Source organism: Rattus norvegicus, chromosome 19 (assembly GCF_021556685.1).
Source record: "Rattus norvegicus strain SHRSP/BbbUtx chromosome 19, alternate assembly SHRSP_T2T, whole genome shotgun sequence".
Classification (NCBI taxonomy): domain Eukaryota; kingdom Metazoa; phylum Chordata; class Mammalia; order Rodentia; family Muridae; genus Rattus; species Rattus norvegicus.
Genome location: NC_141552.1, coordinates 40,554,479 through 40,580,739, shown reverse-complemented (window position 1 = coordinate 40,580,739; position 26,261 = coordinate 40,554,479). Strand labels below are relative to the sequence as shown.

Genomic DNA, 26,261 nt, shown 5'->3' with positions numbered 1-26,261 from the left:
CCCTAAAATGTAACAGCCTAGACAGAGAACCTTTGAAGAAAACTCTTAAAAAAATTGTGGTAAGAATGCTGAAATGTAGCTCTCCCCAACTGACGGCTCTGGGGAAGGTGCAGGTGGGGAAGGACACAGTTTCCTTCAGCGAGGTGGCCACTGGCCCTTTGCCCATGCTCCAGTGAGTATAGAGGCAACACAAGTTGGATTTATTTTCCTTTTTCTTTTTCTTCTTTTTGTTGGAAGGGGGAGGCCCCAAGGGTAGAGGTGCAGACATGGGAGGACTGGGCCATGAGGGTGCTCAGGGCTCACACTGTGAAGTTCCCCCCAAAAATCAATAAAAATATTCTGGCAAAAAAGAAAACACTAAAAGAAATTAGGAATGCTTTGCATTGGCATATGAAGAAGCATGTTAACTATGTAAAATGTAATCAATTAGGGTAGAGTATCAAGCCCTACATAAGCTTCACTGTGAAACCGCATTCCTTGAAGAGGTTTGGAAGCCTGTGTCCTGTGAGGCTGGTTTTTTTTATTTTTCTCCAGTCTTTATTTTTCTTAAGTCAATGAGTTTTACAAAGCTTGTTCTATACACTTATGTTATATGATTGTCTATTCTGCGTCAACAGCGAGGTGTGTGCTAAGGTTTTCTTAAGTAAGTCCTTGTATTGACGTATCGAATCGTAGTTCGATATGTGTTGTACATAGGCATTAAAGTAAATACAAGAGTTTGAAGTGACTCCGTTCTCTAATCAGTCTCCCAGCTTACCGACATTGATTTTCTTCATGTCCCTCACACTCAGTTTTTAGTGTTTCTGTATCTGCCCTCCCATGATCAAAGCTCCCATTAATTTTTTTTAACTTTTTTACAGGACTTCATGCCTTTGGCTAACCCCAAACTACCCTGCACATAAAGTTCAAATGAAGCTCTAAGCTATGCCATCCCTCCCCACGCCCCTCCTGGACCTCTCCTGGACCTCATGATGGATTCAGATGTTTGAGTTTGGCCTCTGCAGTCCTCAAGGTCCCGATCAGTCTTGCTACTATTATCTTCACACCACAAATAAACTCACTGTCTCCCCTCCATCTTGGTAAGTCTACATGCTATGTGTTCCTCCAAGCAACCATCTACGAGACTCAATGCTGCCTGGATTAAATGCAATCATAAATCAAGTAGTCTGGGAGCAGCACCTGAAAAACGACAGGCTGTTAGTCCATCTTTATTACCAGGTCTTTGTTAATGTCCCAGATGCTTTCATTTGCTGAGCAGCTGAATGTAGTTTCCTTCTAGAGCTTGTGCTGTTATCTGCATAGTTAGCATGGCCAAAACCTCAGACTGTTGACATGACTGAGGCATGCCTCAGACTGTAACAGTTCTATGAATTTCACATACCCAGTCACAGTACACAAGGTTTCTAGTTTCTCTGTATCCTTAGTGACACTGTTGTTCCTTTGATAGCATCCATCATAGTAGGTCTGACGTATGTTTCATGGTTTCATATGAATTCTCTGTTGCTTCATACTGCTGAGTTCTGTTTTCCAGGGACTGTTGGGGATTTTAGGTATTCTCTGAGGAATTATCGAGTCATCTTCTCAGCTTTAAATTAGCTCATCTCTTTGGGTGCTACGAACTTCTACAACAGCCACTTGTTACATATATAATTTTGCATATCCTGCTTCATTCCCTGGGTTACTTTTTTATCCTGTTAATTTTTAACTTCATAGTTGGGTTTCTTTTCCCTTTGGGGCCTGTGATCTGTTCTCCTGTCAAATCTTGCTTATCCTTAGTCTCAATGGTCCATATGCCATATCTGTCAAAAAATAAATACAGTTTACATCATCTATTTTAATTAAAATGATATAACAACCTATTATCACAAAATAGAGAAAAATAATAGCCAGCCTAACAGTATATTAGGGCATAACACAACTCATTATATTCACTTTCCACTTTCATCCTTTGCAAGAAAACACAACTATGTAAGTACTAATGAGTATTTGCCAAAAACAGATAGTTACCTAAATGACAGAAACACTTCCACAAAAGAACAGGATGACAGGTAGGTTCAGGGGTCAAGGTAAGCCAGGATCCAGCAATGCTATTCTCAGGCCTTCCTTGAAAGTCAGCTTTACTATGACACCTTTTTGTGGATCCTTCATTCTTTTCTCTCCAGTGCTTTACCCTTCTCTAATCCATCACTTCTCTGACAGGGAAACATCTGTCTGCTACATCTGGATCTATCTGGGTCAGGAAGTGTAGACAACTTGAGATCATTTATTTGAATGTCTGTCACAGTGTTGGTGCTTCTCTCTCATTTCTTCCCACTCCTTCTCCCTCTGTCCCCTCCCCTCCTTATGAGCCAGTAACTAACAGTTCACAAGTAGATCAACGATCCTGCCACTGTCTAGCAGTCCTGCCCCTGCTTCTCCTTAGTTACATGTATGTGTATGTTTAAAGTGAGATTCTCTAATTCTTTCTACTTCAGTCTTTAAATTCCCCTGGTCCCACCTAGGGATTATCTACCCTTTGTACCTTAAGTACAGAAAAAGGAAAAGACATGATCTCAAGTCATCCTCCCTGGTGATGGCCTCTGTCTAGCTTTGTCGTGTGCCCTCTAAATAAGCAAGTCACCTGGTATGAGACCAGGTGACTAAGGAGACCTTTCCGAGCCCACAGATGAGCCATCAACACATAGGTGGCACATAATCTTCAGTGCTTAAAATGAGCACAATTCTTTATGAATGGATAAGGAAGAGCAATAAAGTCTGCATGACCAGAGTGAATCCAGTTAAGGAATTAGGGAAGCTTTTTGGTCACTAGAAAGAACTGATTGCACAGTGCCTCCCTGAGATGCTAGGATGCTATGGCTGTAACTGTCAGGACAATGCTTCCCCTGCAGTCCCCAGTGCTCAGCTTAATTGGATCTACCATTAATCCTTGCTTGCTAATATGACCTGAATTCAGGAATCGTAAACATGTTCTTCCTTGTGGGCACAATAATTTTTAATCTACTTTCTCTGTGGTAGGCCTTTGTTCCTGAGGGATTTCTTTAGAATTGAGTTTCTTACATAGAAAAAAGAAGCTGAAGGGCTCTCAGGACATTCCTCTAACTATTCTCCCATTTCTCTTCAGTCTCTACAGATAAAAGGAAGAAAGAGGAAGAAAAAAAGAGGGTGCAGAAAGAACACTAAAGAAAGCTAACTGAGGACAAATCACTAATACTGGAGAGGTAAGTGTCTTCCCACAGCCATTGGCTTCTGGGCATGCAAGATGTGTGACCCAGTTAGAAACAGAATGAAAGTCTTAAAAATTTGGAAGCCCTCACCGGTTTACAACTGAGTGAGTTGCTGTTATAAGATTTCAAAACCAGGTGATGGTGGTGCTTGCCTTTAATCCTAGTACTGGGAGGCAGAGGCAGGCAGATCTCCAAGTTCAAGGCCAGCCTGGTCTTCAGAGTGAGTTCCAGGATAACTGGGGATGCCCAGAGAAACTCTGCCCTAGAAAACAAACAAACAAATAAATAAAAATAAACAAATAAAAGATTACAAAATCATCCTTTCCCTCTAAACCTGGAGCAATTCAGACATAGTTTCCAGGAATTCATAGGGGGAAATTGTGTCCCATTGTCCCTGAGAAGAGTGGTATGTGCCATTGCTGTGGGATACTGCTATCTGTTAATTCTTGTTAGCACATCCTTTCCCTCTGAGGGTCCTAGTTTAAATGATAAATTTCTTGTTTTACTGGCATAAGAACTACATTTCTCTGGACACTTTCCAGAAGAGCAAAATGTAACCAGGGTCATGAACCGTTGATTCATTCCAAATGTCTTTTCTGGTTGAAAGGAAAAGGGAAGCTCCGTCTATTAGTCAGGGTTCTTTAGAGTAAGAGAACTTAGACAATGAATCTCTCTGCCTCTCTCTGTCACTCTCTCCATATAAATAAATAAATGATAGATGATAGATAGATAGATAGACAGACAGACAGACAGACAGATAGATGGTGGATAGATGGAGATAGATAGATGATAGATAGATAGATAGATAGATAGATAGATAGATAGATAGATAGATAGATAGATGATAGATATAGACAGACAAACAGAGAGAGAGAGAGAGAGAGAGAGAGAGAAAGAGAGAGAGATTTGAATGACTTACAGGCTGTGATCCAACTAGTCCAGCAATGACTGTCTACCATGAGAAGGTCCAAGAATCCAGTAGTTGTTCAGTCCATGAGTCTAATGTGTCAGCTGATCTTCAGCATATCCCAGAATCTCACTTAGAAGTGAGATCTAAGGCCAGTGAAGGAAAGACTTGCTAAGGAGGGAGGGAGAAAGCATGCAAAGGGAGAACTTGCTTCTCCCATGCACTTTATATATCTTCTAGCAGAAGCTGTGGTCTGGATTAGGGATGGGTCTTCATACATCCAGGATCTGAGTTAGAAGTGGATCTTCCCACTTCAAATGATCATAAGCAAAATTTTCTCACCGGTGTGTCCAGTAATTTTTAGATTTAAGTTAATTCCAGATGTAGTCAAGTTGATGACCAAGGATAGTCATCACAGTCCCTAAAAGTTTTTAAGTCTGATCAACTCATACTCCTCCTACCTAAGATGTTGGCAATGCAGTCAGAAGCCAAAAAAGAAGGAAACAGTTCTATCAGGTCCCTCTCCTCACCTCTCTTCCCTAGACAAAAAGGTGGCTGGCGGGTGGCTCTAGGGAAGCTGCTACTAGAGAGGTTATCTATTATTATCTATGTCTCGGTGTGCGTGGTGATAGCCATTTTAGTTATAGTGAACCAGAGTGGCTCGAGATGAGGCCAAAATTCAGTTCCTAGTACCAGTTATGTAAAAGTTATGTAACATGGCTACCCCACCCCACAGAGTCACTTAACTCTCTCCCACACTTCAAGTTCTTACTAAGTTGCCTCCAGGAGGAAGAATTGGTGAAACACTCCAAGTGTATGCTTGAACATTGCTAAGGTGAAACGGTAGCAAGCAGTGCAAAGGAATGGGGGTTTCTAAAAGAACCATCACTGTGGGGGAAAGAGGCTAAGAAGCAGGTCAGCCGACAGCAGGTGAGCAGTGTGTAAGATTATGGGTGCTTTTTCACATCCGACATCACCAGACTTTAACACATTCATCTCTTATCCATTCTCAGGAAGCTGTAATTGTGAACAGAAATATCTTCTGCCCTCAGGAGTACTTGGATCCAAAATGGTACAAACCTCTCCAAGTCCTAGAGAACAGACTGCTTTATTCCATGATTGTTCACACACATTTATCATCACTATTGTAGCACATGCTTTGCCAGGAAGACTAGACAAGGACATCTTTAGGCCTTGCCACATGCTAGACAGACTTCTGCAGCCCATCTAAGCCATCAGCCCAGTCTCTTGCTTTCATGTTCATCCTCTTCCAACAAAGACCTCAGGTATCATCATTGACAAAAAGATACCTGTCATCAAAGCCTTCTCAATCCCTTGATCAAACTTCATTACGTGAAATTCTCCACGTAACTTGTTGAGGCATCCAAATCCCTCTCCTCTCAGGAGACAGTAGTTGAGTGGCTTGCAGTAAATGGGGCCACAGTATACTTCCCATGAGGTACCTTCTCTTAATAAGGGGTTCTGAGAGGAGTAGCATTGCTCAAGCAATTAAAAATATCTCCTATGAAAATCATCTACAGCAAAACTCTTGACTATTTTTAAATGGCAACGCCCTCTGTCCACATTCTAAATATGTAAATATTGTCAGACACAACATAGGGGGTCTGCTTGCTTGAAATGCACCTGAACCATATTTGCTTTACTGTGAATACATCCTACACAACATTTAGGACCCTCAAAGAAAGTATATTCTCTATCTCTGAAGTTCAATCCCTTATATATTTATTTTTTAAGGCTCATGATCATAAGCTAGTGCTCCAAAGGTACATGGAGGTCTCAGCCCCATCTACTCCTTTTTTCCAGGTTACATCCCAAGGGAGGGCAACCAGAATCCTAAGAAGCTTGATTTTGGATAGCAATATGACTCATACTGCTGTCTGCTCTGACCCAAGAATTTTCTTATACAGGACATGAATTGAACCATAGAATACTGAAATGGATCATGACTTTGACACTCTTGAATGAGTGAATTGACTGCTCCAGAACCTGTTCTAGTTTTACCCTAACTACACGGGCTCCACTGAGGTAGTTTCCTACCGAACGTGTCTCTTATGTGAGATCCACTGCTATTCCACAATCAACCAACCTGTACAGAGGCAAACATATCACAGTAAGTGGATCTAGGTTTCCAGTTCATTAAACTCAATTATGCCATCGCAAGCACACCAATGTTTTTATGCTTTTAAATTTTCAAATGCTATTTAAATATGAACTGATGTGAAGGAACATCTAAAATAGCACATTAGCAGTTAGAGAAATTAAGCTTCTGACTTAAATAGTACAGCGTTGTGTCATTCATTCCCTGTTCTTCCATGCAGGGAAAGGCTTCCACATCCACTGTGGTGTACCTTTCTCCTCCTATTAGAAAGGTCTCCTTCTGGAGGAAGGAGGGGATCATAAGATTCAGAAAATTGATGAAAGTTAGAAGGCCCCGGAAGCCCCAAGAGTTGCACGATGCAAAAGGCTGTCCCCAAGGTTACTAAAGCAATAAGACTTTCTGGGGCCAGGGTGAGATTCTCCAGTCTGCTGAACGTCCCACATGTTCTTCAGGAAGCAGCAGGAACACAGCTTCTGTCATCACCCATACTGGAGTAGACTGTTCTGTGATGCAGCTAGCTTGGGGTCTCACACACTTCTGTAAGCAACCATCAACCAAATCTATGAAAGTAACTCCAATAAATTCATCAATTCACTGATCGATGGAATGGATTCTATTGCTATAAAAGTACCCAAAGTAAATATTTAATCATTATAGTATTACAATATCAATTAATAATTTAAATATATATATATATAAAATAAAATAGGTAAACATAATAAATAAAATATAATTTAATATATAGTAGCATATAATAAATATAAAATATTAATTAATACATTAATAGTTCACATTTCACAACTTGGCTGTTGCTGATCAATGAGCCCCTTGACTTTTGAGGCTATGCTTTTGGGTGTCTCACTGGAGTAATAAATCTTACCTGGTCTTGTGCTCAAGCCATGTTTATAAGGTGACAAAATCAGAACCTGGACATCTGAGCATGTGCCCATGTTGTACATGAACAACCTTGATTTGCCCCTGGTCCTTACCTGGGAGCTGCTGGACCACATCCCAGTCACAGGACACAGCCTCAGTGGGAGCTCAGGTTCAACCTGTGCTGTCTGTCAATCTCCTTGGCTATCATAAGTGCAGCATCTTCTGTGTGCACTTTAGTGCCTGTCCAAGACGAAGAAGCATCTTCAAGCCTGATTTCCTAGGTTTTGTCATAATCCAAATTCTCAGTAGATGAAACTCAATAACCATTTCTTTATTAAGTATGTCATTATTAAAATATTATGCATTAGAAAATGCCCAAATTTATAAAGACCGGTTTATTTATGCCATGAGAAAGCACTACATTTATTTAAATTTTAAGATTTTTTTAGTTTTAATTTTATTTTTATTTTGTCTGCATGCATTCTATGCACACTGTAGTGGTTAAAATTATTTCAAGGGTTTGTTCACCCACCTGTCGCCTTTAAATGTCCCAAATAACTGACACAGAGACCTTCAGATTTGTATCCTTAAAGTATTAGGGCTGGCAGATATCAACCCTTTATGCTGTTTTCTCAAAATCTCCAGGCTACTATCTGCCGCAGGGCTACTCCTACTCCATCATGGCAGCCCTCATGGCCCTGTGTCCATGATCCACGCCACCCCATGGCGACCCCCCTTCCTTTCTTCCTCTCTTGACCATACCTGAGACCTCCAAGCCCAGGAACCTCCCTTCTGCTCTCTCTCTTTTGCCCAGCTCCAGGCTGTATGCATCTTTATTAACCAATCAGAAATAACTTGGAGCGGCGGCTTACACAACAAAAAGCTGTTACACCTGAGGATTCTCCATGGAGACAGCCAGATCTAAGGGGCCAGTATTTATCACTTGATGCACAACAGCATCAGACCAACCTCAACCCTCAACAGCACATCATGCACATCTAGTGCCCATGGATGTAAGAAAGAGGTGTCAGATCTCCTGGTACTAGAATTATGGGTCTTTGTGAGCCCCATGAGTGAGCTGGAGATCCAACCAGAGTCCTCAGAAAGAGCAGTAAGTGTTCTTCACCATTAGCTCATTCTTCTAGCCCTGAGAAAACAGTCTTAAAAATCTTTCTGTTAACACGTGGTAAGCTAGCAAGTAACTGCATAGACTAAAGGAAGATCTGCTAAAACTTTTAGATAGATGGGCAGTATCCCCCAGGAGCAGTGGGCCAGCAGCTGGAGATTGACTCCTATGGCAATGAGGCTGCCATCCCTGCTGATGCCTGCTAGGGATTGAGTGTTTTTCTTGTGGTACTCCCTCCTCCTCTAACATCTGGTACCCATTCCCTGGTCCCAGGAGGAGCGAGACTTGTCCATGTTCTAATTTTCACCACCCAAACAATGGGTGTTTTCTCCCTATGCTTCTAGCATTTTCTTTTCCTTGTTTGTTTCTCAACTAACCCAGAAGACACTTGCCTTCCCCTCTTCTCCTTTCAGCTCTGTTCAAAGACGCTACCTCAAACAAATGTCTGTGAAATCAAACCTCCAGGCAGCACATCCATATGTGGGTGAGTGCATACATGTATGCACAAATGTCTGTGTGTATGTGTGTGCTGTGAGTGTGCATGTGTTTGTACACGCATGAGCATATGTGTCTCTGTGTGTGTGCATGAGTGAGTGCATTTGAGCATGTGGGTGGGTAGTTGTAGATGTGTATACATGGTGCTTGCATGTCTGTACTTGTGTGCGTGTGTGTGTGTGTGTGTGTGTGTGTGTGTGTGCGTGTCTGTTTTCTACATGAATTATGTGGCATAGTGCTTCTAAAGCATGAGCATTGAGTTTGGATCCCCATGTAAAAGCTGGGTACTGTGGTACATACCTGGAATCTCAGTGCTGGGGAGACAGGGGTAAACGGAACACAGAGATTGCAAGCTATCCACTCTAGCCAAAAATGGGTGGCTCAGCATTCAATGAGCGAGTGTGTCTTAACAAAACTAAGGGTAAAAGTGGTAGAGGAAGACATCAGACACCAGCCTCTGGCCTCCACATGCTTCATACATGGGCACACTATCCAGTAAGGCATACACACACACACACACACACACACACACACACACACACACGTATGATGGTCCATTTGAAATTGTCACTATCTTGTTTGACCTCCAAAAAACCAATAGTGACAACTTACCACTAGACAAATCGAGTGGGCAAATCCATTGCTCTATTAAATTATGTCACTAGGAGTCTGCTACACAGATGTTCAAGACAAGCACAGTTCTCATCACCCTTCCGGTGCCAAACCCAAACATCATCACTAATGTCTCAGCAATGTAGCAGATGTTCATCTCAGCCCATCTTTTTTCCAACCTCTTTCAGATTTTAGGCAATCTCAAACACATTTACTATGTTTGTGCTATCATACATTAGCTAAAATGTTAATGCACTTGAAATTCTAGAAGAGAAAAGAAGGAAGAGGATACGATCATTACCAACACCCTCGCTTAATGGAACAGCACAGACCCATCCTCTCTGCTTCTCATGGGGGCCACACTGGTCTCGAACAGATACATTCAAAGCCTTCTCAATGGCATCACACTCTATGAGATCTCAGATTTGCCTTCGGTTTTAATCTAATGTCACTGTGATGGATAGCCTACCATTTTATGAAAGTATTTGTGAAGACTTAGAGGATGAAGGCAAGGTTTCTAGGACATCCAGAGAGTTGCTGATCTTAGGACAACTGTTGGGGAGGTGATAAATTACTGTGATGAAGGCATAGATGGGAGCAGGTGGAGAAGCAAACCCAATGCCCCACACTGCTATTGCTGGACCCTGCACTCTTCGAGCCTCAAGAGAATTAAGTGATCAGTGAAGTGATGACCCCCCCACCCCTGGTCTGAGTATGGTGTTCTTTGCCTAGGATGAATACCATTGTCATCTACAAGCACAACTTTCACAGGGAAATTAAAATGATCAATGAAGAAAGATCCTACAGGAAAACCAAAGACCTCGGTGATCAATAGTGTAATGCCCTAGCTTTTCATGTTCATGGCAGTACTTAGGAGTCCTGAGCATTTGGAACCTTCACCTTGGTTCCTTAAAGAAAATGGGATTTACTTAAGACCTCTATGTAGCCATGAGCTCTTCCTTTCAGGCCCCTTTGTTCCCAGAATAATGACTCTGACAATTATTTATGAATAAATGCCTAGGCCATAAACTTTGGCTCATTCCCTGACTAGCGTGTTAACTTATATAACCTGTTTATTCTAGTCTATGTTAGCCACGTGGCTAGCTACCCCCTCAGTTTCATTCATCCATCTCCTCTGAGTGCAGGGCAAAGTCTCCCACTCTGGACTCTTTCCCAGAATTCCTCTCCCCATCCTTCTCTCCCCCCCCCTCCCCCTTTCTTTCTTTGCTGGATGTCCCACCTTCTAATCTGCCTCAATTCATTGTCCGTCAGACTTTTACTGACAGGTGGTACTTCCACAGAGTATAGAAGGTTCTCTCTACACTTCCACACAGACTTTTTTATACCCAGCTGTTTGCCTTTTCCTCTTAATTCTACCTCCTTCCCCAGTGAACATCCATGCCTAATGATGTTACAGTGCCATTGCCATAAAATCATTAATTGAATATTTACTGAGTATCTAACATAATCAGCACTGTACAAGATGCCAGAAAGGTCATATTAAAGGCCACTTTTTACATTGCTTCCTGAGACTTTCTTCTGTTGTCTAAACAATAGTCTCAGTGTTGCCCAAGCCCCCAATGTCCTCCAAAGACAGCTGCCCAGACTTCCACTGCTAAATCAACACTGGATGGTAGCAGCACATAGAGAAACAACCAGGGTGTGGATGCCTTTCCTTTAGTGCCTTCAAAACGGGCTGTATTTGGAAAAGCAATAGAGAACCACTTTATAAGACAACCCCCACTTATTATTGCTGCCTCAGTTCAAGTCTAATGTACAGTACTTAGAACATGCAACCTTCAAGAGAATGCTTTTCTTGGTTTGAGTATCTGGGGGTTTTGATGGTACTATGAATTGAAGGCAGGGCCTCACACACTAGGCAAGCACCGTACCACTGACCACTGAGCTACTTCTTCAGCAGGTGGGTCCTCGTTCTTATGTCTACTGACTGCCCAGATAAGTGATCTAAGTGATCTTCTTAATTGTACAGGGACAACAAACTGGGTGTTCTCTCTCTCTCTCTCTCTCTCTCTCTCTCTCTCTCTCTCTCTCTCTCTCTCTCTTGTGAAGCAATTAATCAGGGAGGGCTGTCGATATGAGATTGCAATTTTAGTGTCTCTAAAGCCAAAAGCTGCTCAAAAACCAGAAGAATGAAATGTTAGTATGTACTTTCTTTGTGGGTATATGTTTGTAGGTTCTGCGTGTCTGTGTGCATACATGTTGGCATGTGTGTGGGCATGTGTATATGCATAGATGCACATAAGTTCATGTGAGATTTGATGCTTTCCTTTATTGCTGCCTTCTTCATATATTAGTATAAGGACTGTCACTAAACTTGGAGCTTTCCAAGTTTCTTATTGGCCAGCTTGACCTAGGGATCCCTGTCTCTTTTCTCCATGCAACAGGATTACAAGCAGGTTGCTGTGCCCACCCAAGACATATAGGTTCCAGAGATGCAGAATCCAGCCTTCTTGCTCAGTATTTTATCCCCTGAACTTTCTCTGCAGCCCTCTGTCACTTGCTTTTGAACTGTGCTAATCCAAGTCAGCATGGTTCTAGGAGTCTTCAGCAGTGAAAAGACATAGGAGGTATGCTCTGGTAATATTAAACGCTATGGGGCAAGATGACACTCCAGAAGAAACAAATCAGGAACCACTGAATTTTAATGTAGTAGAAAGTTCCCATCTGCACAAAGGACAGCAGTCACTGCTGTGGTCAAAGTATTTGGGGCCATTGGTATCAACCTGTAGCATGTCAACAGGAGTGGAGAGTTTCTCCTCTATTCAATAGAGAACAATTTCCTTAGCAACCTAGAGTTCGTGCCTGAGCCTCTATTTTTTTCTCCTTCTAAAGTACAAACAAGGGTGTCCCACCACTGCCCACTTGATTCCTTCCAATCACTGAATAAAAAACCCAACTAGCACATCAGTGTTTCATTCTAATACTCAAATCTCAGCCAAACAGTGGAAGCCAGTTCAAAGTCAGAAAGCAGCTAGCGTGTGGGTCATAACTTCTCCCAAGAGGTTTCTGAGGTTCAAGTGAGTAAGAAGCTCTCATTTAACTAATGGACAATAATCTTCATTCTCCCAAATAGAGTCAAATCATTTAGGTGAATGGACTGAGTAAAAAAAATTAAATTAATTCCTCTTTTAGATAGGATTCTCTCAGGAGCTGTGGAGCTTTGCGAAGAACTCCAAGCACGAGCCATGAGTCACAGAAGTCTATCTTGTTCTCCACACTAGAATCTGTGGTTTCAAGTGCCAATGAGAGGAGAGTGCCTAAACATCCAAGGATCCATGGAGGAAAAACAAAAAGGCTCCAGTAAGGAACCAGAATAGCTATATTAAGACACTAAATTATTAAGCTCCAGCCAGATCGCCTTCATCCAAGGGACACCAGCATCTTAAGTTGACCCACAAGGTCCCACCACATCTTGCCGTCCCTTGTTCTACTAGACTCATCTGCCAGCTTCCCTTTGCTCTTTGTTCCTTTCCACATGTACCTGCCATGTCCTCTTCCAGGGGCCTTTATACTTGATTTTTTCCATGACTGGAAGCTCTAGTCCCAAATATCTGCAAGCCCTACTTAGGGGTCTACTTACATGCCACCTTCTCGTGCAGTATTTCCTGACAAGTCAACTTAAGTTGACCCTCATCTGTCACTGCTCACTTTTCTTGTCATCCTTATGTGTGTCTCTATCTGCACTATGTAAATATTATTTTTTCATCACGAACACTTATTTATATTTTTAAAAGGAAATTTGGACCACTCTACATAGTAAAGTAGGTAATTATAATTACTCAAAACTGATAATATATTTAATAGATAAATGAAGAGAGTTTGAGAAATATTTTTATATAGTCATGTGTATCACCAGACAATGTGGCATATGTTTATAATCCCAGCAGTCTGGAGGCAGAGGCAGGAGGATACAGGACCAGAAGCCAGCCTAGGGAACACAGCAAGACCATGAATCAAAAATCCAAAACACACTTGCAGAATATACATTAAAAGTTAAAATGTTGGGGTTGGGGATTTAGCTCAGTGGTAGAGCGCTTGCCTAGGAAGCGCAAGGCCCTGGGTTCAGTCCTCAGCTCTGAAAAAAAAAAAGACAAAATAACAAAAGGTAAAATGTTGGGCTGAAGATATATCTCACTGACAGAGTGTTTGCCCCACATCGCCAAGGCTTTGAGTTCAACCCATACAACACACACACACACACACACACACACACACACATGCATGCATGCTTTAACACAAATCATAGTGAATGATAATCCTATATGACCAGCTTTGTGACTATAGCCATGTGAAATACAATGGAAGACAGCCAAGACCCATCGAGGAAATAGATCACACACTGCTAGGTCAGTATCCCATGCTCTTGTGCTCAAAGAATAGGACAGAAATCAGACATCTTTAAGTCTCACAAATGTGGAAGTATAAAAGGGACATCCTTCCTTTAGTAAGTTTCAGAGTTTTTTATGTAAGCCAAACACCAATGAACTGAGTGGGCTTTGTAAAATCACTTGACATAACCACGTTTCCAAACTGCATAGAACATAATAGAGTGATGGAAAGATTTTTATGTCATTTATTCAAAAGATGAATCATGACAAAATGTTGACCATTTAAAATAGTAGAAAAAAGTAAAAGAAGATGCCGCCAGGCCTGTTGGCCAAGAGCATAATCAGAGCTACTTGGAAGGCTGATGCAGAAGGATTAAAAGCTCAAGGAGCAAGAACCCGACTTAACCACACAACCAAGGCTGGGGCTGTAGTCCAGCCTGTGTTCAATATCAGCTGTATATAAAAGCATATGAAAACGCAGCGGGTGAAATGGGACATGCAGTTCACAGCCACTTACCACATGCAAAGTCCTACATCAAGATGGATTCCTACCTGTGTCATCTTAGACACATCCGTTTCTTCCTGGAGAACATATTCACCCTCATTTTCTACACAGGCTATACTTATGAAATTCTTCTATCATTCATTGATCACAACATAAGCACTATTAAAAATTTGCTCTTCGCACTCAGGGAGAGGATCCTTCCAGTCTCTGTCTAAGCCCAGATCAGAAAGCCAGATGCCGGGAGCACTGACACACCTGGGAGCATAGGTAAGACCAACTCTTCTGCTCCAATCGACCTGCCTGGAGCCCTCAAGATACACAAACCCAGGAGGAGTCTGGGACAGGACACTTCCAGTTTCTGCCTGCACCAAGGGCTGACCCAGGCCCACAACTCTCTGTACCCAAATCCCGTGGGGGAGAGAGCTAGATTCTCAGAAATACTGACAATCCTGAGAGCTCAGGTTAGACCACTACTTCTGCTTACATTCCTGGTCAAGAGGAACATGCCTAGAGCTCTCTGGACACAGGAACCTAGGAGAAGTCAGGAAGAGGATCCTTCCAGTTTCTGCCTGCACCTAGAACCAACCCAGTCCCACAGTTCTCTGTACCCAGATCCAACTGGGAGAAAACAGATCTACAGGAGTGTTGACACACAGGCCTACAGGAGGGTCAAGCCACTGTCAGAGACAGCAAGACCAGCCAACACCAGAGACAACCTGATGGCAAGAGGCAAGCACAGGAACCTAAGCAACAGGAAACAAGACTACCTGGCATCATCAGACTACCTAAGGATAATACCTAAAGATAATAGGTATAGAGGAGAGCAAAGACACCAACATTAAAGGGCCAGTAAACATATTCAACAAAATTCTAGAAGAAAACTTTCCTAACCTAAAGAAAGAGATGCCCATAAACGTACAAAAAGCCTACAGGAATCCAAATAGATTGGACCAGAAGATAAATTCCTCCTGTCACATAATACTCAAAACACCAAATGCACAAAACAAAAGCAGGAGTAATAAAAGCAGTAAGAGGCAAAGGTCAAGTAACATACAAGGCAGACCTAATAGAATTGGCCAAACTTCTCTCCAAAGACTATGAAAGCCAGAAGATCCACGGCAGATACCATACAAACCCTAAGAGAATACAAATGCCAGCCCAGGCTACTATATCAAAACTCTCAATTAACATAGAAGGAGAAACCAAGATATTCCATGACAAAAACAAATTTACACAATATCTTTCCACAAATCCAGTCCTACAAAGGATAATAGATGGAAAACTCAAAGAAAAGGAAGGAAACTATACCCTAGAAAAAGCAAGAAAGTAATCTCCTTGAAACTAAACCAAAAGAAGACAGCCACATAAACATAATTTCATCTCTAACAACAAAAACAACAGGAAACAACAATCACTATTCCTTAATATCTCTTAACATCAACAGACTCAATTCCCCAATAAAAACACATAGACTAACAGACTGGATATGTAAAGAGGACCCAGCATTTTGCTGCAAACAGGAAACAAGCCTCAGTGACAAGGACAAACACTACCTCATAAAATTGCAAAGGATCTGTAAGGCAAAGGACACTGTCATTAGGACAAAACAGCAACCAACAGATTGGAAAAAGCTCTTTACCAATCCTACATCTGATAGAGAACTAATATACAATAGATACAAAGAACTCAAGAAGTTAGACTCCAGAGAATCAAATAACCCAATTAAAAATAAGATACAGCTCTTCCCACGGCTGCTGCTCAACATGGCACCACGGAAAGACAAGAAGCCTAAGAAGTCAACCTGGAGGTTTCATTTGGACCTTACACATCCAGTAGAAGATGAAATTTTTGATTCTGAAAATTTTGAACAGTTTCTACAGGAGAAGGTTAAAGTCAATGGAAAAACTGGAAATCTTGGAAATGTTGTTCACATTGAATGCCTGAAGAATAAAATCACAGTTGTTTCTGAGAAACAGCTCTCGAAAAGGTATTTGAAATATCTTACCAAGAAATACCTTAGGAAGAATAATCTCTGTGATTGGCTTCATGTGGTCGCATCTGACAAGGAGACTTACGAACTTCATTATTTCCAAATTAGTCAAGATGAAGATGGTTCAGAGTCTGAGGACTAATTGGCCTTTGCTTTTAATAATTGAAATATGCTAAAGAAACCTAAAATCAGACTTGTTGAGCAAATAAAAATCATTTTACTCTATAAAAAAATGGGATGCAGAGCTATACAAAGAATTATCAGCTGAAGAATATCAAATGGCTGAGAAGTACCTAAAGAAATGTTCAACATCCTTAGTCATCAGGGAAATGCAAATCAAAAGAACCCTGAGATTCCACCTCACATCAGTCAAAATGACTAAGATCAAAACCTCAAGTGACAACAGATGCTGGCAAGGATGTGGAGAAAGAGGAACACTCCTCCATTGCTGATGGGATTGCAAGCTGGTACAACCACTCTGAAAATCAGTCTGGGGGTTCCTCAGAAAATTGGACATAGTACTACTTGAGGACCTAACTATACCACTCCTGGGCATATACCCAAAAGATGCTCCAACATATAACAAGGACCCATGATCCACTATATTCATAGCACCCGTATTTATAATAGCCAGAAGTTGGAAAGAACCCAGATGTGCTTCAACAGAGAAATGGATACAGAAAATATGGTACATCTATGCAATGGAGTACTACTCAATTATTAAAAACAATGACATCATGAAATTCATAGGCAAATGAATGGAACTAGAAAATATCATCCTGTGTTAGGTAACCCAATCACAAAAAAAAAAAAAAAAATGGTCTACACTCACTGATAAGTAGATATTAGCCCCAAAGCTCAAATTACCCATGATATAATCCTCAGACCACATGAAGCTCAAGAAGGATGAACAAAGTGTGTGTGCTTCAGTTCTTCTTAAAAGAGGGAACAAAAATATTCATAGGAGGAGATATGCAGGCAAAGTTTGGAGCAGAGACTGAAGGAATGACCATTCAGAGCCTGCCCCACCTGGGGATCCAGCCCATATACATACAATCACAAAACCTAGACAATATTGATGAAGCCAAGAAGTGCATGCTTCCAGGAGCCTGATAGAGCTGTCTCCTGAGATCCTCAGCTACAGCATAGCAAATACAGAGGCAAATGCTAGCAGCAAACCACTGAACTGAGAATGGGGTCCCAATTGGAGGAATTAGAGAAAGGATTGAAAGATCTGAAGGGGCTTCAACCCCTTAACAACAACAGTGCCACCAACCAGAGCTCCTAGGTACTTTAACCACTACCCAAAGACTACACATGGACAGATCCATGGCTGTAGCTGCATATATGGCAGATGATGGCCTTGTGGGCATGCACAGGGGGAGAAGCCCTTGGTCCTTCCAAGGGTAGACTCCCAGTGTAGGCAAATGTCAGGGTGGGGAGGCAGGAAGGGTTGGGCGGTTGGGGAGGAGGAACACCCTCATAGAAGAAGGGGTATGGGGTATGGGTTCAGGAAGTTAGGGACAGGAAACCAGGAAATATCTAATAAAAAAAGAAATAAGGTAGAAATAATTTGCTCTGTGCATACCTCTGTATTGTTTGGGGTATGACCTTAAATTCCACCTTCTAGAGATGATTGGTGCCCTTAAAGAAGAAATGGATAAATCTCTCAGAAATTCAGGAGAATACAATAAATCAAACAGGTGAGGAAAATGAATAGAACAGTTCAAGACCTGAAAATTGGAATAGAAGCAATAAAGAAAACATAATCTGAGGGAATTCTGAAGATGAAAACCTTAGGAAAGAGAAGAGAAACCACCAACCCCAGCATCATCAACAGAATACAAGAAATGGAAGAGAGAATCTCAAGAGTAAAAGATATAACAGAAGAAACAGATACATCAGTCAAAGAAAATGTTAAATCTAAAATATTCTTGACACAAAAAATCCAGGAAATTTAGGATTCCATGAAAAGACCTAACCTAAGCACAATAGGAATAGAAGAAGGTAAAGAGACTCAGATCCAAAGACCAGAAAATATGTTCAACAAAATCATAGAAAAAAAAGTCCTCAACCTAAAAGAAAGAGATACCTGTAAGCATACAAGAAGCTTACAGAACACCAATTAGATTTTACAAGAAAAATCCTCCTTCCACATAAAAATCATAATCAAAACACAAAATCTACACGACAGAGAAAGAATATTAAAAGCTGCAAGGGGGAAAGGCCAAGTAACATACAAAAGCATACCTATCAGAATTACACCCAACTTCTCCTCAGAGACTATGAAAGCCAGAAGGGCCTGGACAGGTGTCTTACAGCATCTAAGAAAGCTCAGATACCAACCTAGACTACTATACCCAGCAAAACTCTCAATCACCATAGATGGAGAAAACAAGATACTATAAGACAGAAACCAAATTTAAACAACCCACAAATTCAGCCACATGAACACACAATATATATATATATATATATATATATATATATATATATATATATATATATATATATAATTTATATATATATAAATTATACACACACATAAAGTACGAAGGGAGCTATGAGAGGGGAGGAAGAGGTCTGATTGTACAGGAAAGGGGCAAAAGAAAGCAGAAGATACTGCTTGGGGTAACAACAAAAGGCAGAGAAGGACAGAGAAGTTCTTAGTCAGCCTTTCCTTTTCTTGGACCTTGAGCGACTGCAGCTTCACTTGAAGAGTGGTTTAATCTGCAGTCTTTAAGGATGTGTTTCCATTAGAAACTAAGAACTAACCATATCCCTCTCAATCTGACACTGACTGTCTGAGGTCCCCCCAAGCCACTGATGTATGTTTTGGAGAATAAAGGCCAGGACTTCCTATGTCAAAGACAGCAACATATAACCCTACAGTATGGGCCAGTGAGATGGCTCAGCAAGTAAAAATCTTTGCTGCTGACCCTGACAATCTACATCTGAAGGCGCCAATCATACATAATGAGAGAAGAAAATAGATCCCTGCAAATCTACAGGCCCAGACCTGTTGTGTGGTGGCACCCACACTAAACAGGATCATCCCCACCCATCCCACCACACATTAATACCTTCTAGCAAAAACCTCAGGCCCATCCTCAATAACACCCATCCCAGCTTCTCAGGCAATCCTTCTACTTAACATAATGTCATCATCATATAAAAACCAAAAATCTACCAGCCCCTTCCCCAGAATTCAGATTCCTAATCCTCCTGTGTAACCTTTCAAACGAAGGAGGGGGCAGGGAGTAGAACTGTGGTTTCCAAGAAGTTAAGATTCTAGAATGTCTCTATTGAGGGTTTGCTCTCTTGGGGTTGGCATATTTTTGATTTAGACTTCTGAGAAGTTGCTCTCTTGGATTTCACTCTGTGATTTAGGCGCTCAGAAGTGCAATTCTGAGAGCAGTGCTTGTGATGGTGAGTTTGCTCTTCTCTCCCACCCAGGCTGCCTCACGTTCTGCCATGTGAACACTCAGCAGATGACTAACTGCCCTCATACCAAGTAATTTATAACTGGACTTAGCCATATAAATACTTAGTTCTACCAAGCCAACACAGTTCTCACATCACATCTGAAAACATCCGGTGAATCTCATGTTCTGGTCCTGCTTCATACACTATTCCCAAACCACCATCTTCTATACCCTCACAGCCTTGGGATGCTTGAGGCTCACTCTCATGGTTGGCAAACCCAGCACTTGTGGATTCCCAGTGTTGTTGTGATGAAGCCATCTTCTGCAAGACTGTCTTCTGAAGACCACACCACATCCACCAACTCTGTGTGGGTTAGTGATGGCCTCCCACCAAATTCAAACCCAAGAAGGAGTATTTGGGTATACATTATTATTTGCTTCTGTATTCCTGCTACCTGGTACAGAAGCTCTAAACTATTTAAATGAATGGATGAGGAATAAGATTATCTCCCTCAAAGCTCTCAATAGCAGCATTCAATTAGAGGAGAGAGATAATGGATAAATATGGGCAAATATAAGACAAAGCCCCAAAACTATATATCTTTAACTCATGGACTAAATCAGTAGACATAAATCACAAAATATGATTACAGTAAGTATACACACACACACACACACACACACACACACACACAAACTACTAAAGTTGCTTTAATTAAAGTTATAAAAAGAACCCAAGTGTTATGAATAGTTGAGAAAATTATACAATCCCCAAATGACAAACATAATGAAACTGGCCATGAGTCTTAGAGCATAATGGCAAAAATAAGAAGGAAATGACAAAGGTCACAGCAGTAATACTGGGCTGTGCTCTTAACTTCTCACACTAGGAAATTGGGTTCTGTTTCTGAAATCCATTTGTAAGGCACTGATACAACCAGTGTTCCTTATCCCATGACAGAGCAACTTAGCGATGTGTTAATGTTGCTGATATGCAGACACACTTGTATGATAGCTCCAAAGGAGGATTTGTCTTCTTCACAGTCAGTCGTGGACCTTTCAGATCAAAGCTGGTTGATCCCATTGCTTTGGACCTGTTGTAAGGCAAATCATCAGAGACTGCAATCGCAGAAACTACTTCACAGTTTCCATGACAGAGACGAGAATGTCAAAGTCCCAACACCACATCCAAGGTCACATCCCTGGGAACCTCAGTTCCCTCCAGCAGTCCCCATATCCTGGAGGTTCCATCCACATCAGTAAGAGCTATCAGATGATGACCAAGCTTTAAGTATTAAGATCTTGGGACAACAGTTAAGATCCAAGTAACAGACACTCCATTATTTTTTAATTGTGTAGCTGATCATGTATGTACATATGTGTTTGTAGTTCACACAGTTTGTTAATCCATGCAGGTGCATGTATAGATTAGAGATTAATATCAGAATATCTTCTTGAATCATTTCTTCATGTATTTTCTCTTGGTTTTGTCATGGCCTGTTGTTGTAAAAATATAAAAATAAAAAAAGTAACGGTGTCTTTTACCCCACTTGGTCTGCACTGCGGTGCCCCAAGATAGATATCTTGGTGGAAACACATCCCAACCGCACACTTTCCTACACTCAAACCCTCACATAAAAGAACACACAACTGAAAGATCCTAGCTCGAGTCTCAGGATGGGGCGCCCCAGGAAACACCGATCCCGGACGAGCCCCCAAATGAAAGATCCCAGTCAGAGAGAGACCTTTACTCAAGTCTCGGGAAATCGCGGACCCCAGACACAGAGAGACCATTTTGGATGTAATAAGCAAAGGCGAGGTTTATTACAGAGATCTATTACGGTGATCTCCAGACCGACACGTATCCCACGCAGGAGACAGAGGTGTCGACCCGGACTTTTAGAAGCAAGGGGTTTTTATAGGGTGAGGAACAGGGGGAGGGGGAGAGTTGACGCGGCTATAAGTGATTGACTCATTCAAACATAGCAGTGAGATTACAGCACAGCAGAAGAGTACGTGCTGACTGGGGCGTTCAGGATTTTAGAAGCCTGGGCTGGTTCCTGTATTCCTTTTCTTTATCTTTATGGCCTGTCAGTCCTGGCCCCAAGAAGTGTTAGAAGTATTAACGTACATAATGTCTTCATCTTTGACCCAATTGGTAAGATATAATTGCCCACTTAAACATACAAAGCCCAGTACCATCCATCCCTTGAGAACATTAATAACACCTGTAAATACACAGAGCAGAATCTTAACATCACCTGCCATCTTGTCCTGCCACAGCTCCTCTGCCCCTCTCTCCCTCCAGTCTCTTCCTCTCTCCCTTAGTCTCCTCTTCCTTCAAACTTCTCTTCCGCCCATCCTTCCTTCTCCTCCAATGACAGGCCTCCTTCTATCCTTTACCTGCCCCCCCCCCCCACCAGTACTTTACAAATTCAATGAAGAGGTGGTTCTGGTGAAGTCACCTGAGTTCTGAGTCCTTGACTAGGCAGCTGTCCTTGGAGCAGTGGAATTAGCATCAAAATACAGTAGCCTCAGGGCAAACCACAACAATGGTCTCCTGCTGAACCTGGAGCCCACTTTTGTTTTGACTAGTCTTCTGGCAAGGGCAAATCCCCAACTATGCTTTTAGGCTGTCTTAGTTAAGGTTACAATTACCATGATGAAACACCATGACCAAGGCAACCTGGGGGATAAAAGAGGTTTATTTGGCTTACAATTCCACACCATTGTTCATCATAAAAAAAAAAAATCAATCAGGACAGGAACTCACACAGGGCAGGAACCTGGATGCAGGAGCTGATGCAGAGGCCACAGAGGATCACTGCTTACTGGCTTGCTCTTCTTGGCTTGCTCAGCCTGCTTTCTTATAGAATTCAGGACCACTAGACCAGGGCTGGGCCCTCACCCATGCATCACTAGTTGCCAAGGTTGGACCCCCAGTGAACGGGATTGTTGTGGGGAGGGCGGTAATGGGGGGAGGATGGGGAGGGAAACACCCACATAGAAAGGGAGGGGAAGAGGTTAGGGGGATGTTGGCCTGGAAAACGGGAAAGGGGATAACATTTGAACTGTAAATAAGAAATACCCAATTTAATAAAGATGGAGAAAAGAAAGAAAGAAAATGTCTCACAGCTATATCTTTTGGAGTAATTTTCTCAACTTCTCCCTCCTTTTTAATGACACTAGCTTGTGTCAAGTTGACTTAAAACTAGCCAGTACATAGCTTATGCCATGCCCTGCTTTTACAGGGATCCTGGGATTCAATGCAGGTCTTCATGTTTGTACTTTTCCCACTTCAGGGCACATTTCCCACCGAGCCACCCCTTGGTCCCTTTAAGATATAGATGTTGATTGATGACACAGGTTATCCTAATTCGCATTTGGCTACTATTTCCCCACCAGTCTAGACTTACCTTATAGCTGCTTTTCACTATGGGAGTAGTAGCAGACTTGACTTGAGGTGGGACATTTGCATGTTTTCACTTCCTCTCTATAACCTGCATCTCACCTCATGAACACACTCAAGGAGAGCTTCCTGTGAACCCTCATTAAACTTGTGGGGAGCTTAGACCTATCATATTGCTGACATTTTCTATGACCTCACACATAAAAAAAAATGTTATTCAGTATAGCTAAGTCTGAAAACAACATGTCATCCTACGGATACGTGATTTTCTAAAGCTGTCCTACAGAACTGATATGTGAAATTGCCATCTGAAAAGTAATTCTTCTTTAGGGATTTGTATTAAAGACATGCTTACCTTGCCCAAGAAAAGCCATAGCACTTACCTAATTGTGAACAATTCTACAAAAATATATATCATGACATTCCTACTCATGGGAATATTTATTGTGTCACTGTTCACAATAAGAAAATAATTGGAAACCATAAAAATCATCATCAATGAAAGATGAGTCAAAAACCTTTAGAGCTAAAAATGTAGCAATTAAATATCATGAGTTTGTTTTACAATTTTATATTACCACAACCTGTCTCACTACATGATATAAAAGAGCCACACACTAACATACAGACATTTATCTGTTGTAAATATACCTGGGTGTAGAAATAATGTATGAAAGTATATACAGAGAGTCCGGTGTCGATGTTCCGAGTCTCATCATTGCCATTAAGGAGCCCGGCGTGGGACCCTATTTCGGGATTCACACATACACTTCAGAATACCGGGTCTAAGTTGTAGATTTTATCAACACAAATTTCCTGAGGTGAAAGATGTAGTGATGGTGACTGTAAGATCCATTGCTGAAATGGGGGCCTATGTGAGCTTGTTGGAATATAATAACATTGAAGGCATGATTCTTCTTAGTGAACTATCCAGACGATATATCCATTCTATAAACAAACTGATCCGAATTGGCAGAAATGAATGTGTAGTTGTCATTAGAGTGGATAAAGAAAAAGGATATATAGATTTGTCAAAAAGAAGAGTTTCTCCAGAGGAAGAAATCATATGTGAAGACAAATTCACAAAGTCCAAAACTGTTTATAACATTCTTCGCCATGTTGCTGAGGTATTAGAGTATACCAAGGATGAGCAGCTGGAAAGCCTATTCCAGAAGACTGCCTGGGTCTTTGATGACAAGTACAAGAGACCTGGATATGGTGCCTATGATGCCTTTAAGCATGCAGTCTCGGACCCATCTATCTTGGATAGTTTAGATTTGAATGAAGATGACAGAGAAGTACTCATTAACAATATTAATAGGCGTTCGACCCCACAAGCTGTCAAGATTTGAGCAGATATTAAAGTAGCTTGCTATGGTTACAAAGGCATTGATACCGTAAAAGAAGCCCTGAGAGCAGGTTTGAATTATTCTACAGAAACCACACCCATCAAGATTAATCTAATAGCTCCACCCAGGTATGTGATGACAACGACCCTAGAGAGGACAGAAGGACTCTCTGTCCTCCAATCAGGCTATGGCAGTCATCAAAGAGAAGATTGAGGAGAAGAGGGGAGTATTCAATGTTCAGATGGAGCCCAAAGTGGTCACAGACAGATGAGACTGAACTTGCAAGGCAGCAGGAACGGCTTGAGAGAGAAAATGCAGAGGTGGATGGAGATGATGATGCAGAAGAAATGGAAGCCAAAGCTGAAGATTAACCTTTTGGAAAACAGTCCAATTGAAGCAGTATGAAGCAGCCCTTTCTGGCTGTAAACCCTAGACTTGAAAGTTTTCCAGTATTGAAAACATTAAAGCTGAATATTTTTATTTCCAAGTATTTAAGTATTCGACAAGCCAGAATCTAAATGCCCTCCTTCATGTCAGTTGCTTTCACATAGTGGCTCTAACACCTCAAGCATTTTTAAGGGAGTGGCTTGATTTGACAAACAGCAGTCCTAAAATTGGGCTTGCGGCTTTCATTTCTGATGTCTCTGGATTGGCACCCTTATGGTTTAGAGATTTACCAGGGGCTCCAAACACAAACAATTCCAATATGTCTATATAAAATGTATTCAAGCAAATATCAAATAAATTTCTGGGATATTTTAAAAAAAAGAAAGTATATACAATGTGTTAACAGTCGTTACTTCTAGGGGATGAAAATGAGTGATCTTGGGAGAGGTTTTCATAGTATATTTTAGACACATAAGTCCGTTTTAAATGTATAATAATGCACAGTATATTTCTTTTATAAGAATTTTTAGTGTTAAGACAGAATTTTCATAGAAATAAGAATTACTCATATGCATGAGTTATTCTGTGATATAAATATGATATATATATATATATATATATATATATATATATATATGTTTAAGGTAACCATGTATGTGTAAATATGGTTAGGAGGCACCAGGTAGGAAGTTTACATGCATTAAGTTTTCTCTTTGCATTCTACTTGCCTCAGTGTGAACTCATTTCTCTGGCTTTGCCAGTGTTGAGGAGTCACCAATACAATTTCAATGAAATTGAGTTTATTAAGTGCATTCATGCTGTTTATGGGTCTTAGAAAGCACATTCATTTTCCTATTTGTGTCAAAGGCTGCTTGGAAGATTTATAGAGTATCACTTGGAGAATGTTCTAGAATTCAGAGGAACATGTGTTAGTATAAATCATTATTAGTTACCATGTACTCACACACACTTAGAGATAAAGATAAGAAATCGAGAGACCCCGTGAGAGAGAGACCCAACCGCCTGGTCAGGTGGGCACTCCTGAGGCTGCAGAGCAGAAGAGACCACCAACACTGCTCACCCCTGCCCACATCCCTGGCCAAGAGGAAACTGTATAAGGCCTCGGGGCTCCCGTGGGGGAGGGCCCAGGAGCGGCAGGACCCCTGCCTGAGACACCGCTGGAACCTGAAGGAAACAGACCGGATAAACAGTTCTCTGCACCCAAGCACGTGGGAGGGAGAGCTGAACCTTCAGAGAGGCAGACAAGCCTGGGAAACCAGAAGAGACTGCTCTCTGCACACACATCTCGGACGCCAGAGGAAAAAGCCAAAGACCATCTGGAACCCTGGTGCACTGAAGCTCCCAGAAGGGGCAGCACAGGTCTTCCTGGTTGCTGCCGCTGCAGAAAGCCCGTGGGCAGCACCCCACGAGCGAACTTGAGCCTCGGGGCACAGGTAAGACCAAATTTTCTGCTGCAAGAAAGCTGCC

At 41.6% G+C, this 26,261-nt stretch overlaps 1 long non-coding RNA gene and 2 pseudogenes across 3 annotated transcripts; 2 read left to right on the top strand and 1 right to left on the bottom strand.

Annotated features, from left to right (window-relative positions):
- Positions 1-519: 519 nt before the first annotated feature.
- On the bottom strand, positions 520-19,456 carry LOC108348923 (uncharacterized). 3 transcript variants are annotated; one of them, XR_015643594.1, is made up of 3 exons: positions 4,144-4,302; positions 3,315-3,486; positions 520-1,799 (listed from the first exon to the last, which is right to left on the bottom strand). It is a non-coding gene; the product is annotated as an uncharacterized LOC108348923 (long non-coding RNA). The 3 variants fall into 3 exon arrangements; XR_015643595.1 differs by having other exon boundaries at positions 529-1,799; positions 3,377-3,486; positions 4,144-6,787; XR_015643593.1 differs by lacking the exons at positions 3,315-3,486; positions 4,144-4,302 and adding exons at positions 7,240-7,366; positions 19,287-19,456 and having other exon boundaries at positions 549-1,799.
- On the top strand, positions 15,954-16,345 carry Rpl22l3 (ribosomal protein L22 like 3; annotated as a pseudogene).
- Positions 19,457-22,975: 3,519 nt separating the features above from the next.
- Eif2s1-ps2 (eukaryotic translation initiation factor 2 subunit alpha, pseudogene 2) lies at positions 22,976-24,769 on the top strand (annotated as a pseudogene).
- Positions 24,770-26,261: the final 1,492 nt, after the last annotated feature.